The sequence below is a fragment of the Hyperolius riggenbachi genome, chromosome 4 (assembly GCF_040937935.1).
Source record: "Hyperolius riggenbachi isolate aHypRig1 chromosome 4, aHypRig1.pri, whole genome shotgun sequence".
NCBI classification, from domain to species: Eukaryota; Metazoa; Chordata; class Amphibia; order Anura; family Hyperoliidae; genus Hyperolius; species Hyperolius riggenbachi.
In genome coordinates, this window is record NC_090649.1 from 336,279,331 (window position 1) to 336,297,877 (window position 18,547).

General features: G+C 43.1%; 1 long non-coding RNA gene across 1 annotated transcript in view; it reads left to right on the top strand.

Annotated features, from left to right (window-relative positions):
• LOC137570827 (uncharacterized) overlaps positions 1-18,547 on the top strand; it is a 58,470-nt gene that overhangs the window by 14,756 nt on the left and 25,167 nt on the right. The window lies entirely within an intron of this gene.

The following is an 18,547-nucleotide window of genomic DNA, read 5'->3' on the forward strand; positions in this document are numbered from 1 at the left end:
TTCTCATGTGAAGTTGATATAGACTTGAGCCTTGATGCTGTATAATGAATGGGTTGCACTTTGATGTAAATTAAAACTTTATATTCCAAAAAGGAGATCTCTATCTGTTAGGCCTACAATGCCAGCTTCTGGACGGTCATTTAGGGATTTCAAAAATATTGCCCTTACTTCTGTGCTACTTCTGGTGGAGTTCAAAGGATTTTATTTTGTTCTGACTGTGGAGGACACACTTGCCACAATAAGACACTTTTTGCTTGTTAAAGTACTTTTGCACATCACTAGAGCCTTTATCAATAATATTTGAAACATCATGTATTACCCTATGGTGTGGTGTATGATCATGGAATTCACTTTACTTCCAAATATGCAAAGAGCTTTGTAAGTAACTTAACATACAAACTTTTCTTTACTCTGGATATCAATCCAATAGACACATGGCAAGGACAACCCAAATTCTTGAACACAATTTAAAATGCTTCACAATTGTCCTACAAGATATCTGGACTACATTACTATTTCTGACAAGTTTACCTCTATTTCACTCATTCTGCAAACTCCCTTTGGCGTTATTCCTGGCTTTTATCTGGTTTATATGCCCAACTACACAAAAATGGGCCAAATGTTGTGCTGAAAAAAAACAAAGCCCCCCAATTAAAACCCGTTCATGAATAGGGATGAGTGAGCTAGAATCGTAAATTCGATCCCATGTCAAATTGGGCCATTCTTGCTTCGTGAATTTTTTCAGAAAGAAAGGCCTAGTGATTCACCATGCAGTCACTTTCTCGCCAAACAATGGGCATAACTTGAGGCAGTACAGTGCCAAAATTTTAGTGGGAAGCAAGAAATGGGTGTCTGTCTCCCTAAGTACACCTAACACTAACCCCCCCCCCCTACTTACAACTAAACCTAACACTAAACTCCCCCATACCTACTTCTAACACTACTCCCCCCTCCCCATCTAAGCCTAACACAAAGCTCCTAAAGGAACAGTTACTGATATGACTTTGCACTCTTTAAAGCACTGTAAAAATGTTAGTCCTATACGAATAAACAATAATTAAAATAATGATAGTGGCACTGTTTTACTGGAAAAGACTGATCACACCAAATAAATGACATGCTTCAGACCTGTTGATATCCTATACCGGTTTGGGACAACAGAAGTGAGAATCTATGTGACACTTGTGGCTCTCTATCTCTGATGCGTCGTAGATTCTATGCAACGGCTTTACCAAGATGATCACTGTTCGCTGTGGCCACATATTTGGCTGACGTATGACAGCCAAGCTTCTGCTGATCGGTAAGGAGCATGTTTCATTGGATCCTTGGATCAGATGATCACTGTGAGCCAACCACAGAATTACAGTGATCACTGAATGGCAGTATGAAAAAAAAGCTCTGGTCCTTAGCCTCCCTGGTGGCGCATTTCTGTCTGGAATTATCAGTCAAAAGCGGTATTTTAGGACTCTAATTCTTAAGTTAAAACTCACCAACATATATCAGAATTTAAGCCAGGTAGACATTCTGCATATAAATAAAAGACTGGAACACAAAATTGTTGAATTTATTACATTTATGAATACACTTAAAAAATTGTGAAACTGTACAAATAAGGCAGCCAGAGAGTAGTCAGAATCCAGGCAGACGCTGGTGCAGGCGGCAGGCAGAGAGTAGTCAAAATCCAGGCAAACGTCAGTGCAGGCGGCAGGCAAAGAGTAGTCAAAAGACAAGCAGAGGTTGGTGCAGGTGGCAGGTAGAGAGTAGTCAGAATCCAGGCAGACGTCAGTGCAGGCGGCAGGCAAAGAGTAGTCAAAAGACAAGCAGAGGTTGGTGCAGGTGGCAGGTAGAGAGTAGTCAGAATCCAGGCAGACGTCAGTGCAGGCAGCAGGCAGAGAGTAGTCAAAATCCAGGCAGACGTTGGTGCAGGCGGCAGGTAAAGAGTAGTCAAAATCCAGGCAGAGGTCGGTGCAGGCGGCAGGCAGAGAGTAACCAAAATCCAGGCAACAATTGGTAACAGTAAGGCAGAAGCACTTAGCTCAGAAGCAGTTGGGAACCAAATGGCTATATTTTCAAATGAGCTTATCTGCCATCTCTGCCATGGCAGTCAGGTGACATGGGGAAGATCAAATTACAACTTTCGATTAGAGACAAAACATATTATATATATATATATATATATATATATATATATATATATATATATATATATATATATATATATATATAATATGTTTGGAATCATGTATGATTTTCGTTCCACTTCTCATGTGTACACCACTTTGTGTTGGTCTTTCATGTGGAATTCCAATAAAATTTATTCATGTTTGTGGCAGTAATATGGCAAAATGTGGAAAACTTTAAGGGGCCGAATACTTTTGCAACCCACTGTATATATATATATATATATATATATATATATATATATATATATATATATATATATATATATATATATTTATATATTTATAATTTTTTATTTATATAGCGCCAACATCTTCCGTAACGCTGTGGAACAAAAAGCATACATGATTCCAAACATTTTTTTACAAATAAATAACTGCAAAGTGGGGTGTGCGTAATTATTCAGCCCCCTGAGTAAATACTTTGTAGAACCACCTTTTGCTGCAATTACAGCTGCCAGTCTTTTAGGGTATGTCTCTACCAGCTTTGCACATCTAGAGAATGAAATCCTTGCCCATTCTTCTTTGCGAAACAGCTCCAGCTCAGTCAGATTAGATGGACAGCGTTTGTGAACTGCAGTTTTCAGATCTTGCCACAGATTCTCGATTGGATTTAGATCTGGACTTTGACTGGGCCATTTTAACACATGGATATGTTTTGTTTTAAACAGTTCCATTGTTGCCCTGGCTTTATGTTTAGGGTCTTGTCCTGCTGGAAGGTGAACCTCAGCCCCAGTCTCAAGTCTTTTGCAGACTCCAAGAGGTTTTCTTCCAAGATTGCCCTGTATTTGGCTCCATCCATCTTCCCATCAATTCTGACCAGCTTCCCTGTCCCTGCTGAAGAGAAGCACCCACAAAGCATGATGCTGCCACCACCATATTTGACAGTAGGGATGGTGTGTTCAGAGTGGTGGGCAGTGTTAGTTTTCCGGCACACATAGCATTATGCATTTTGGCCAAAAAGTTCCATTTTGGTCTCATCTGACCAGAGCACCTTCTGCCACATGTTTGCTGTGTCCCCCACATGGCTTGTGGCAACCTGCAAATGGGACTTTGTCACGATTGTGGAATTCTCTCCGTGATCAGCGCACAGGATGTGCGCTGACACTGCGGAAATCCTCCACAAGCGTATAATTTGCAGGAACCCAGCAGAAGGTACAATGCACCTGTAGAGGGAAATTCCTGTCGGCAGGTGGAGCTGTGGAGTGCAAAGGAACAGCTCCTCTGCCCTACCACACACGCCAGACAGGAATTGTACGAAGGGAAGAAACGCAATCGCAAGAGAGGCGATTGGGAATGAGCACAGAGACAGATTGTATGTGTGTGCACCAAACTAGTCGCCAACCCACGACGGTGCACACACCACAGCAGATATGAAGTAGGAACGCGATCGCGAGAGGTGCGATCGCCAGACGTGACACAAGGCTACAGCAAGGCAGAGCACGAGAGTAGCAAAGGCACAGCAAATCTTACAATGAGGAGATAAGGAAAATAACAAGCGCTAACTGAACGCGAACACCGCACTCATTCGCAACAGTGCACGCGTTTATGCGCGGTCTCCACGTGATAAGCACAATAGAGACAAGCATGCCTAACTAACCACCGACAGACAAACGTGAAACAGAGGAGGCGAGCGCTTGCTTAACGGTTACCTCACCGAGCCTCCAGCAAGCGTTCGTAGAAGACAAGACAGACACATGAAAACAGGGACAAGCGAGAGATAGGATCCACAGCACTAGCGAAGAGAGGCCAGTGCGATCCAGGGAGACAGAGAGATGGAGATCAGACGGATCCACAGCACTAGCGCTAGGCGAGTGCGATCCAGGCCAGACAGATAGTGGAGATAGCTGGTAGCAACCGCTGCTCCAGCTATACTCCAAGAGCAAAGATCAGAATGACCTCCTGTCGACCACCGCAGGGACAGGACAATCGCAACAGACAAACAAAACAGATAAGCAATCCTAACTGCACTAGGGAACCTGCCGAGTGCAGTCCCAAGAATTACTCTTAGGCTCAACACACACATAATCTTGGTTGTTCAATCTTACCACGTTCATGTAGTATAAGAGCTTATCTAATCAATCATACTAGGTATTTTCAATCTGTTGGCCCCTATACTACATAGATTTGGTAAATCTGTACAAACAAGATTGTATGGTGTGTGTTGAGCTTAAAGCTAATCTTTCAAACAATAAGCAAGGCTGACACTCTCCAGAGTGTTTCACAGGAAGAATCCTTATGACCAGCAACTTACTGTGGGAAACATAGCTCTTTATAGAGCAAGCCCACAAAGGATGTGGCTAGGCAATCTGCATGACAAACATATGCAAATTCCTCAGCAGCAAGCTGCACAACTGACAAAAGGTCTCTCTTCCAGAGACCTGCAGAATGCAGACCTGAACAGTGGTCAAAAGGCTGCCTGCCTGCGCAGGCAGCCACGCGGATCCTCACAGACTTCTTATGCTTTTCTGTTAACAATGGCTTTCTTCTTGCCACTCTTTCATGAAGGCCAACTTTGTGCAGTGCACGATTAATAGTTATCCTATGGACAGATTCCCCCACCTGAGCTGTAGATCTCTGCAGCTCGTCCAGAGTCACCATGGGCCTCTTGACTGCATTTCTGATCAGTGTTCTCCTTCTTTGGCCTGTGAGTTTAGGTGGATGGCTTTGTCTTGGTAGGTTTACAGTTGTGTCATACTCCTTCCATTTCTGAATGATCACTTGAACAGTGCTCTGTGGGATTTTCAAGGCATTGGAAATCTTTTTGTAGCCTAAGCCTGCTTTAAATTTCTTAATAACTTTATCCCTGACCCTGACCTGTCTGGTGTGTTCTTTGGACTTCAGGGTGTTGTTGCTCCTAATATTCTCTTAAACAACCTCTGAGGACGTCACAGAGCAGCTGTATTGGTACTGACATTAGATTATCAATAAATCATCAATATTAAAACAATAAAAGGCTTGAACTACTTCAGTTGTGTGTATTTGAATCTAAAATATATGAAAGTCTAATGTTTCTCAGTACATTACAGAAAATAATGAACTTTATCACAATATGCTAATTTTTTGAGAATATCCTGTATATACTAGTGACCTAAGCCCATTTGGTCTGTCATCACCGTGCGCACCCGCCCGTCTCGCGCGCACGCGCCCGTACGTGGCGCGCGCACACCCCAGTCTGCTCGGCCGGCCAGTCCACCCTGCGTCCTGTCCCAACGGCTGTCAGTGCTTGACATGCGCAGTAGCGCAAAACACTGACACACGGACAGGACGCAGGGACACTTGAGGATTATTAGGTAGGATATATACACACACACACACACACATATATATGTATACACACACACACATATACTGTATATGTACTGTATATATATATATATATATATATATATATATATATATATATATATATATATATATATGGTGCTGCTTAAAATGATTCATACCCCTTGCAAATTTTGACTTAAAGTTACTTTTATTCGACCAGCAAGTAATTTTTTGACAGGAAATTACATAGGTGTCTTCCAAAAGATAATAAGACAATATACAAGAGGCATTATTGTGGGAAAAAATCATATCACCCCCAACTTAACTGTTTTCCCCAAGACCCCTCCAATGTCTTCAGCTGAGTAGCGTCTCAACTGTTCCCACAGCCAGCTATCTCTGTCAGTCCATGGCTCGATGTACTCCCCAACTTCATCCTTACAGGGGCACCTCTCCTCTGTGACTCCTGGCATGTTATTATGTAAAAATATGCCGCCAGGTCAAATAGGGGCAGGAGACACCTTGGGAGGCATTACAGGCTCATGGGCCCTGGGGCAATTGCCCTTTGCCTCTATGGACGCGCTCGCTATCACTCTAGGTGCTAAGTGGATAAATACACAAACTCAGCTGGCTGCAGTACAGTGGGCTAGGCAGAATCGGAGTCGGTAACAGGCTAGGGTCATACACATTAGATCAGATGGCTGCAGTACAGTGGGCTAGGCAGAATCAGAGTCGGTAACAGCCTAGGGTCATACACAGTAGATCAGATGGCTGCGGTACAAAGGACTAGGCGACAAAGTGGTCAGTAAAGCTAAGGTCATATCTAAGTCAGTCTGGCAGTCGCATTGAAATACAATAATGAAAGTCACATTGAAATACAATATGTTTATCATGGAGTGATAAGGTGCCCAGCAAAACCAGTGTACTGATTGCTATCACGGGCAACGAGAGACTGCAGCAAGAGGTTTTAAATACAGGCAGAAAGAAGCAAAAACCAACCCCCAGAAGGGAACAACCAATCAGTGCAGCCTAACAGAATCAGCTGACCAAAAGCAATCTCCAAGCATTATGTCAGCTGACAATCATGTCAGCTGACTCTAATTACACAAAGTGTGTCTGAGAGTATAAGAACATCTCAAAGACGCACGCGTTCACCTGGAGGAGCGCTCAGTCACGACCAGAGGAGAGCCAGGGATGCCGCTGCAGGAAGACGCCTGCGAACCTCAGTTTCCAGGGTTGGCTGCGACGTCGCTGGAGCCGCTGACAGGTAAGATCGTTACACTGGCCCTGCCCAAGAGTAGGATATGGGATGAAATTGTATAAATTATTTGTGAGCAGGACTGGCAAGACATTTTTATTTAGAGTGTATGGTAAAGACAGCCTGCCAGATGCCCACCTTATATGGGTACGAGCGAACAAATTGTGCTTAGTTTGATCAACCCTGTGCTACATCAGGGGAACCTCTGATATGTGGATAATTTTTATTCCAGTATCTCACTTTCTAATTTTTTTATTTACTGCTCAGACTGCAGCCTGTGGTATCAAAAAGGCCTGCCACAACAAGTCCTTAACAAGCCACTTCAAAAGGGGCGTCATACAGTCACCGCAGTGATGAGCTCCTTGCCCTGAAATACAAGGATAAAAGAGATGTCCTGATTTTATCTACTATTCATTCAGAGGCAACAAGATCCATCAGGTTTGGAAGAGAGGTGATGGTGAAATCAGTTGCTATCAAGACTAAAATATATTTGGGCTGGCGACCTGGCTGACCAGATTCTTGCCCCTTACAGGATGGATCGTAAGAGAAAGGTCTGGTATAAAAACATTGCTCTGTGTTTAATGCATTACTTCTATAGAAGCGCCAGGTCCAGAAACCACCTACTTCGCAGAACAGTACCCACAAAAACGCTGCAAAGTTTATCGTAAACACAGACTCAGAAAAGACTCCTGGTATCACTGCCCAAAATGTCCTTCCAAACCCGGACTTTGCCTTAATCCACGTTTTGAGCCATACCACACAGTCAGTAATTATTTGAGAGCAAAGAACAATAAACTTGTGCTTCGCCTGAACTGCTCTGGCCCTTCAAAAATAGTCCTCTGCTCTAGGAGCTGCTCCCAATACTGGGTGGTGCCAGTTGTCTGTGTACAAATAACAAAGGAAGAGGGAGCGCTCCAATGGTGCATTAACTTTTTAATAAATAAAAATGCAATTAAAATTGAACTTACAATGTCTTAGAAGTAATACGCGTGTACAAGGCCGCCAGCGAGTCCTCTCACAGCACTTCAGCTTGGCCAGAGCTGACAAGTGCGATGGTACGCCAGGAGAGACGATCGGCGGGCGGAAGATCATCACGTAGTGTGTTCTGTCGTCACTATTCGTTTCAGCGCTTAACCACGCCTTCTAACAACTGTCTTCTAAAAAGAAATTGTATAAACCCTCTGTATTCTTTGCTAAAGCCTGTAACACACTTTCACCGATTTTACCACTTCTATGTAGTAGTAGTATAAGGGTTTACCTACACAGTCTGCTCATAATATTAAATATCTGTTGACTCTCACACTACATGGAGGTGGTTAAATTGGTCAGTGATTGACCAATCATAATTGAAAGTCTGTACCAGGCTTAAAAAAGAATGACATTTAGGTGAGAAAACAGGCCTTGAAAAAGCCATTGGTGCTACGTGTGGTTCATTCTGCTGTGTGCCAAAAAGATCTGATTATGTGTATGGGGCATCATTTTAACCATGACAAGCAAGAGAATAGGGGTGTTTTAGGGCTGAGACCTATACTCTGTGAATTATTTTTGGTAAGTCAAAAGCAATACAATTATTATTTTCATATACTCTACCAAAATAAAGCACTTGTAAAAAAAAACCAGAAGTGACAGAATTGAAAATAAAATACATAAATAGTTATATTGGGGACTCAGCTTTTTAAATATGTATTCAATGAGGGGGGTTTACTGTTACTTTTGCAAATAAGGTCTCGTAAGTATTGATAGAAAACAAGAAAATTAAAAACAGAAAATGGAAAAATACACATTTATTTCCAAATAAAATATTGTCAAATAATTGAAATGTAGTGATAACCAGGACAAATGGGCGAATACAATGTGCGTTTGATCTACAATACCACTGTTTATTAAAAAAACTATATATACTATACTATAAACTGTATATAAAACTATAATGGACGAAAATAGAATTATATTTTGTAATGTATTCCTTATTTCCCTTTAAAATGCATAGAAAATAAAGTACTTACTACTACTTCTAATAATAATGTCACCCCCAAAAGCCCTAATTGGTGGCGGAAAAAAACAAGATATAGATCATTTAGGTTTGATGAGTAGTGATAAAGTTATAGGCAAATGAATGGAAGGAGCTCTGAAGTGTGAACATTGTTCTGGTCCATAAGGGGAAAAGAGCATGTAGTGTTCAAGTAGTTAAACATCAACTTATGGCTAAATAAATAGTTCAGCACTTGAAGTACAGTATACTGTATATGGTGTGCATAGCCCAGGGATAACTATAAATCATAACCATTCAAAATACAGAAAAATCTCCACAAATTGGTTGCATCACCAAATTGACTGATAATACAGTTTTAATTATTTAGGCTACTTTCACACCTAGGGCTCGATTAACTAAAGTGTGATAACTGCTATCACAGAAGTTGTCACGCGAGCTGCTGCACGCAACGGTTAGCGCGCGAACACCGTTATGTCGCATGATAAGCGAAGGTTTGTGTGCGATCACGCGCGCTTTTCACGTGAAAAGCCGTGCGCAAACCTTCGCTTATCACGCAAAGTAACGCTGTTCGCTAACCTTTGCACGCGGCAGCTCGCGTGATAACTGCTGTGATAGCAGTTGTCACACGTTAGTGAATCGAACCCCTGGTGTGATCGTCCTACTGCAGGGGAGCCTAAGGCAGGATAATTGTACTGCACCATGTCCCCTTTTACATTACCCTGCAGCAGAGTGCGCTGACAGGGTAATATGCATAGAGCCAGTGCCTGCTCAGTGACGTAGTCTCTGCTGGACAGAAAGTATGTGACTGGTTTACCGTTGCTTTGTGCATGCCTCCCACACCATTATTGCAATTGCTTGTGCACACTTACTGTGTTGCCATAGACTTGCATTGCTGCATAATCTGTGCAGTAGGCAGGAATCGTGGGGCCAAGCACTGCAGAGTTTGCGGCGGACTAGCAGTGTGAATAGTCTGGTAGTGTGAATAGTCTCACTGAGAATAATGGCCATTGCGACGGGTAGGCGGATCGCAACATAGATCGATGCAAAAGGGGCCTTAACAATTCCAATCATAGATACAAAAAAAAAACCCTGAGAAAAGAATTAAAAACAAAGATCTCTGCACCTGTATAAAAGGAGGCTGCTGGTAGGGAAATTGATTCTCCTATGAGGGTTGGACCCGGGTCCAGTCAATGTCAGTGGGCCAAAAAAGTACACATGTAAAGGTATGCCATATAAATATAAACGGTCAGGTAAATGTAATCGGTTATTCCATGTCTTGAGGCTGGGGCTTCCTCCTGCTCTGTTGATTTACATCTGGCCCATCAACTGGATATGGAGATCTGGATAAGAATAAATCAGTCTAAGAAGTTAGAATGACTTTCTCCGGAAAGGAAAATACAGTGGACATGAAAATTGTACACATCCCAGTTGAAACGCCAGGTTTTTGTGACATGAAATGGGACCGAATGGTTTAATCTAGAGTGATTAGTCCAGAGAGATTTAGTCCAGCGGGCCGACTGGCCGTGACACAGATCTGTCCTCGGCTATTGGGGGTGGGGGGTGCTGTGATGGGAGTATGTTGAGGGAGTTTAAGAGGCTGACTGCTGAGGGAAAGAAAGAGTTGCTGTGTCTAGCAGTCCTGGTGGAGATGACCCGAAGGAAGCAGATGGCCTGAAGGAAGCAGATTGAAGTAGCGGTGGCCTGGGTGAGAGGGATCATCGGCACTCCTCAACGCCATAGAGTGCAGTTTTGTATTATGTAGGTGGGCTAGGGGGAGGAGGGGACTCCTAAAGATCCTCTCTGCTGACCTTATCACCCTCTGTAGTTTGTGCCTGTCGTTGGAGGTGGAGCTGGCATACCAGACCAAGATGGAGGAGCAGAGGATCCACTCAATGGTGGCAGAGTAAAAGCTTGTCTGAATCACGTGGGCCATGCTGAACTTCCTCAACAACTTTAGGTCTGTGGCCTTGACATCCATCATCATGAAAACCATGGAGAGAGTGGTTCATCTTCAAGCTCTCCTCTTTGCTCCTTCTAGACCCCTACCAGTTCGACTACAGGGAAACAGGTTCACTGCCATAATTATCTGTCTGGAGCTCATCAACGACCACCTTCATAAACCAGATGTGTACGCCAGAATTCTACTCCTGGACTTTAGTTCAGCTTTTAATACTATCTACCCACGCATTCTCCAAGAAGATCTAGCCGATCCCACCCTACGCCTTTGGATCACGCACTTTATCACCAACAGGTCCCAAGTCATCAAACTGGGGCACATCCACTCACAGGCAATGACCAGCAACACCGGTGCACCTCTCCACTGCTGTTTTCCCTGTACATGAACAACTGCAGATCCACGGCGGAATCTGTTAAGGTCATCAAGTTAGCTGACGACACCACCATTGTTGGCCTTGTCACTAAGGACAACTTTCAGGAGTACAGCCAGCAGATGGAGAGAATTTGCCAAGGGTGTAAGGAGAACAGGCTGGTGCTCTATACTGTCAAGCTGATCAATGACTTCAGGAATTCTACTCCTACTCCACCTCCAGAATCAGAATCAGAATCAATTTATTTTCGCCAAGTAAGTTTGCACCTACAAGGAATTTGTCTTGGCAGTTGCTTAACAAACACAAACAAAAGACAATACAAGGACAGACAGTGTGAATATTACAAGTTAAGGACATTATAAGTATAGTGGCAGTAAGCAATGTGAGAATTGTTCATGTTTAGTTCTGTGCTGATTACTTTCAGTCCTAGCAGCTCTAACGTGGTTCAGCATTAAGTATGGCTACCGCTTGAGGAAAAAAACTGTTCCTGTGTCTGGAGGTTTTGGTAGCGATTGACCGGAATCTTACTCCTGAAGGCATGCGCTGGAAGATGGAGTGAGCTGGGTGAGAGGGGTCAGAGGCAATTTTGGTCGCTCTCTTTCTGCACCTGCTAGTGTAAAGATCCTGCAGGGAAGGTAAGCTACAGCCAATTATCCTTTCCGCTGATCGGATGATGCGCTGCAGCCTCCCCTTTTCTAATGCTGAGCAGGAGCTGAACCATACAGTCATGGATGATGTTATGGTGGATTCGATGATTGCAGTGTAGAACTGCACCATTCTACCTTTCAGCTCCTGACTTGGATACTCTAACAGCTTGTGTTCCTGAATGTCAGGGGTGCTCAGGTACCCCTTTTCAAAATCCGAATTGATCCGGATCCGGATACCCAGATATCTGGATCCGGATCGGATATCCGAATCCGAACTTTCAGATATCCGCGTTCATGCGGATATCCGAATGCATTATCCGGGCTATCCGGGTGGATTCGGCTATCCGGATAGAAAAAAACGGAAGTGCCCTTTAAATTGCTTTAGAAATGTTTTTAGGGTAGATGAGGCATGTAGCATCATTATTTTTTAAAGGGGAACACTAATAGGAAATGGCTGTCAATTAACATTAGGCCTAGGTTCCAGACAGCGGTCGTGCAGCCCACATTGTGTCCAGAGTCCAACCGCACAACTGGGACATGACAGTTTTCAGCCAAGACACCTCCAAAAAAATTATGCAGCAATTGTGTTTTGGGTTAAATATAGGTGGTATCAGTGGCCTGTGGCACCCTGGCCTGGTGGTGGGAGCTGCACAGGCAGCAGGAGTGGGGCAATGCAGCAGCAGCAGCAGGTGTGATGTGTGCCAAGAGCATGCCAGATGTGGCACGTGGCAATTGGCACTTGGCACGTGTCACGTGGCACTTGCCAAGTGTCACGTGGCACTTGGCACGTGTCAATTGCCACGTGTCACGTGGCACTTGCCAAGTGTCACTTGCCAAGTGTCACGTGGCACTTGGCAAGTGCCACGGGACACATGCCAAGTGCCACGTGACACGTGCCAAGTGCCGAGTGACAGTCAGACAGCAGAGGAGAAGACACTAGTGCACACTAACTGTCACACTGGCACTGCTCACAGCACAGCAGTTCTATAGTAAGCTAACACAATAGTACTACTACTCTAACAACTACTAGCACTGACTGCAGTACTACAGTACTAACTATACAATAACACAGTAATCCTATCCCCTAAACCTAACCTATATCTAAGGCTAATAGCGGACCAGCAGGCAGCAGCTGGCCTGGTCTGTGCACAGCACACACACAGACACATTGCAGCTGCCTGCAGCACACACTCTGACTGTCACACAAATGACATCAAGCTAATTAATGATTTAACAATAGTGTAGTGATAGTGAAGGGGTTAATCACTGAACAGCTTTCGGTTTATTACTGTGTACAGCCCTTGCTAGGCCAGCAGCACTGGAGCACACACTCTGACTGTCATAAAATGACATCAATCAAGCTAATTAACAATTTAACAATAGTGTAGTGATAGTAGTGAAGTGGTTAATCACTGAACAACTTATCACTGTGTACAGCCCTTGCTAGGCCCAGCAGCACTGGAGCACACACTCTGACTGTCACACTATGACATCAATCAAGCTAATTAACGATTTAACAATAGTGTAGTGATAGTGAAGGGGTTAATCACTGAACAGCTTTAGGTTTAGAACTGTGTACAGCCCTTGCTAGGCCACCAGCACAGGAGCATGTCTCTCAGTGAGCATTCAGCAAGCTAAGACAATATGTCTCATCATGGCAGCCCTTCTTATTATACAGGGGGGCTGGCCAGTGTTCCTTTCTGTGATTGGGTGCCAGGGTTTAGGCTGAGAGCCCTCTGATTGGCTCAATGAGGTCAGGTGGGGCTGGCCAGGGATCCCCTCTGTGATTGGTTGCTAGGGCTTCTGCTGGGGGCCCTCTGATTGGCTCCAGGATGTCATCTCCTTAGTTACAGTATTTTGGATCCGGATATCCGCAATATCCGCAGATATCCGCGTTATGCGCCCAAATATCCACAGATAGCTATCCAGATTTTTTTTAAATCCGGAATCCGAATCGGATAGCGGAAAAAAAGTTCGGATATCCGAGTCACACGGATATCCGGAATCCGAATGAGCACCCCTGCTGAATGTCTCAATGAAAGCTCCTCATTGATGTCCTCCCATTTTCTAAAACTCAATATGGACAAGACTAAAATGGCAATCTTCCCACTTCACAATTCAACGCCCCTTTCTGACATCACAATCTCTGTTGATGGCACTTCAATAATGCTATTCACCAAGCTCGCTGCCTAGGTGGAATACTGGACTCAAGTCTCTTATTCAAACCACAGATTAACAAACTATCCTCCTCTTGTTATCTCCACCTAAAAAACATCTCCTGCATCCGCCCTTTTCTCACACAGGACACTACTAAACTTTTGGTTCATGTCTTGATTATTTCACAACTAGACTATTGCAACTCTCTGCTCTGTGGCCTACTCACTAATCATTTAGCCCCGCTACAGCCCATCATGAACTCTGCTGCATGACTTATCAACCTCTTCTCCCACTTCTCCAGCCCTACCTCACTCTGTCAGCCTCTTCAATGGCTGTAAGTTACCGAAAGCATACATTTCAAAATCCTCACCCACAAAATACAGTGGTGTGAAAAACTATTTACCCCCTTCCTGATTTCTTATTCTTTTGCATGTTTGTCACACTTAAATGTTTCGGCTCATCAAAAACCGTTAACTATTAGTCAAAGATAACATAATTGAACACAAAATGCAGTTTTAAATGATGGTTTTTATTATTCAGTGAGAAAACAAACTCCAAATCTACATGGCCCTGTGTGAAAAATTGATTGCCCCCCTTGTTAAAAAATAACTTAACTGTGGTTTATCACACCTGAGTTCAATTTCTGTAGTCACCCCCAGGCCTGATTACTGCCACACCTGTTTCAATCAAGAAATCACTTAAATAGGAGCTATCTGACACAGAAAAGTAGACCAAAAGCACCTCAAAAGCTAGACATCATGCCAAGATCCAAAGAAATTCAGGAACAAATGAGTACAAAGTACTGTAATTGAGATCTATCAGTCTGGTAAAGGTTATAAAGCCATTTCGAAAGCTTTGGGACTCCAGCGAACCACAGTGAGAGCCATTATCCACAAATGGCAAAAACATGGAACAGTGATGAACCTTCCCAGAAGTGGCTGGCCGACCAAAATATCCGAGAGGCCAAAAAAGACCCCAGGACAACATCTAAAGAACTGCAGGCCTCATTTGCCTCAATTAAGGTCATTGTTAATGACTCCACCATAAGAAAGAGACTGGGCAAAAACGGTCTGCATGGCAGATATCCAAGGCGCAAACCACTTTTAAGCAAAAAGAACATTAAGGCTCATCTCAATTTTGCTAAAAAAAACCATCTCAATGATTGGCAAGACTTTTGGGAAAATACCTTGTGGACCGACGAGACAAAAGTTGAACTTTTTGGAAGGTGCGTGTCCGTTTACATCTGGCGTAGAAGTAACACAGCATTTCAGCAAAAGAACATCATACCAACAGTAAAATATGGTGGTGGTAGTGTGATGGTCTGGGGTTGTTTTGCTGCTTCAGGACCTGGAAGGCTTGCTGTGATAGATGGAACCATGAATTCTACTGTCTACCAAAAAATCCTGAAGGAGAATGTCCGGCCATCTGTTTGTCAACTCAAGCTGAAGCGATCTTGGGTGCTGCAGCAGGACAATCACCCAAAACACACCAGCAAATCCACCTCTGAATGGCTAAAGAAAAACAAAATGAAGGCTTTGGAGTGGCCTAGTCAAAGTCCTGACCTGAATCCTATTGAGATGTTGTGGCATGACCTTAAAAAGGCGGTTCATGCTAGAAAACCCTCAAATAAAGCTGAATTACAACAATTCTGCAAAGATGAGTGAGCCAAAATTCCTCCAGAGCGATGTAAAAGACTTGTTGCAAGTTATCGCAAAAGCTTGATTGCAGTTATTGCTGCTAAGGGTGGCCCAACCAGTTATTAGGTTCAGGGGGAAATTTCTTTTTCACACAGGGCCATGTAGGTTTTGAGTTATTTTTCTCACTAAATAATAAAAACCATCATTTACAACTGCATTTTGTGTTCAATTATGTTATCTTTGACTAATAGTTAACGGTTTTTGATGAGCAGAAACATTTAAGTGTGACAAACATGCAAAAGAATAAGAAATCAGGAAGGGGGCAAATAGTTTTTCACACCACTGTAGCTCCAGAGATAGCCTGAACATCCGATTTTCGGTTCATGAACCGGGTTCAGTTCGCGTGAACTTTCGCGTACCGCAATAGACTTCAATGGGGGTGGGGGGGACTTTGAAAACTAGAAACACTTATGCTGGCCACAAAAGTGATGGAAAAGATGTTTCAAGGGGTCTAGCATCTGAGTTTTTGGCTGCTGACTGTGATGTAGAGGGTCAAAGTTGACCCTCATGATGCACTATGGGGGCGAACCGAACTTCTGGAAAAGTTCCCGGTTTGTCGCGATCGCGAACCATGGAAGTTCGCCGGGAACCGTTCGCCATCAAACCGTTCCGGCCATCTCTACCCAGAGAACCACTTATCTGTTCTAGACAATACCATTTAGTTAAAACAAAAGACCCCATAAATGTAGTTTTTCCAATAAGAGAAGTTGTGATAACTCTTTTTTAAGATGCGCGAGGGTTGGATGTTGTGGAGATATCCATACCTGGAATATTACTCGTCTGGCAGCTGCTATAATAATGTGACAAAGTGCTGACGGTTTGGATTTATAATCCTCTCCTATATCCCCTTGAAAATGAAAGAGACAGAGCATCACCTCTTTTTCTATTGTTTTGTCACACATGGAGTTCATATAAGATAAAACCTTATCCCAAAATTGGTCAATAGCAAAACACTCCCATATACAGTGCATCAGGCCAGCATTAGGATGTTTACATTAGGGGCAGGCTGGAACATAATAGCCAGGGGGATCACGGTATTTTATATCAAAAGCATATTTGTCTCTATGGATAAACATGAGGTGTGAAGTTCTATGAACTTCATTTTTGACATGATTTTTACGTTATACCCCTGGATAATATGTTCCTCTACCAAGTTATCTTGTAAATCCTTTCTCCATTTCTTATAAGTGGCCCCTATGTCTTTATCTTCCTTCCTTCTACCCCTGCCTGCTGTAAGGTCTGCTAGTGATTTTACTGGACCTCCTGGATTGATAAGATTATCTATGGGATCAGGTAAAGCAATTGTCTTAATGTCAGATACGTGGGATTGGGCAAAGGGCTGTATTTGCAAGTATGGGAGGAAGTTGCCTTTAGAAATACTATATTTTTCTTTGAGTTCCGATAAGGAAAACCATTTTCCTGTTGATAGGTTAAGTAGGTATCCTAATTTCGTGATACCTTGCTTATCCCAAACCGAGAAGTGTTGCTGAGAGGTACTGGCTGCGTAGTGGGGATTTCCCCAAATTGGCATGTATTTAGAGACTAGATATAGTAGGTGAAAAAGTTTACGCACACTTTTCCATGTAATTATAGTGTCACGGAAAATAGCGTTCTGGCTAATTCTAACAGGTAGTTCTGATCGTTTTGAGTGCAGGAGACCCAGAAGATACCATGGTTTCGCAATTGCTTTCTCTAGTGTGGTGTTAAAGAATTTGTTGGTCCCTTTAATCCAGTCTTGTACATGTCTCATTAAAGCTGAAAGGTTGTATTGTCTAAGATTTGGCAGATTTAAACCTACCATATCCTTGGGGAGCTGTAGCTTTGCAAGGGCAATTCTGGGTTTCTTCCCTTTCCATATAAACTTTGTAAAATCAGATTCAAGCATTTTAACATCTTTATGGCGAAGTAGGAGTGGGATTGTCTGCAGGGGGTAGAGCAACTTACCCATAGAATACATTTTAATTAGAGCTGATCTTCCTGCTAAACCTAGCGGAAGAGAGTTCCACCTGTCAAGTTGTTCTTTCATTTTGCGGAAAAGAGGAGTGTAATTTAAATCATAAAGTTGTTTGGGGTCCCTGGGTATCTTAATCCCCGAGTACTTAATTTGAGAGGTGGACAGCTGTACTCCCAGGGTATCCCATTCTCGAATATTTGCTCATCTAGACAGTGGCATTAAGTCACACTTTTGCTTGTTTATTCTTAGACCAGAGAGGTCACGAAACTCATTTAACCACTTGAGGACTGTGGTGTTAACCCCCCTCCCCCCCCCAGTGACAAGAACATTTATGACTAAATTGGCCACTGCAGCTTTAACACTAGAATTACCGACTTTTTTATTTTCTGGTGCAAGGCCAGAGGTGTTAGGCCAGAGGCCAGATTTTCACAGGTCTTCAGGTTGATTCTCTTCAATATATTGTTGTGCAAACCACCCATTACCTGTAAGGCCTAGCACATTTGCATTTGTTTACTCAGAGGAGCTCAGAACCAAGGCAGATCCAAACCTGTGTGTAAGACATGGAAATCTTCAGAAATGCCTGCCGTATCATAATATCCCCCACATTCACTGACCTGCAAATATTAAAGACGTACATTAATCGTACTCAATGCCAAGCCTCTGCAGCTAAAGCAAACAAAATTTTGGGATGCATTAAAAGGGAAATAAAAACTCGAGATGCTAGCATAATATTGCCCCTGTTTAACTCTCTAGTAAGGCCACATCTGGAATATGGAATTCAGTTCTGGGCACCACATTATAAAAAAGATATTGCAGTTTTAGAGCAGGTGCAGAGACGAGCTACAAAATTGATACGTGGGATGGAAGGTCTCGCTTACCAAGAAAGGTTAGATAAACTGGGTTTATTTAGTCTAGAGAAAAGACGCCTTAGAGGAGATCTAATTAACATGTATAAATACATCAGAGGGCAATATAATAGCTTGGCGAATGAGCTTTTTGTCCCTAGGCCTTCTCAAAGGACTAGAGGACATGATCTGCGCATGGAGGAAAAACGTTTCAGCCATTTATTT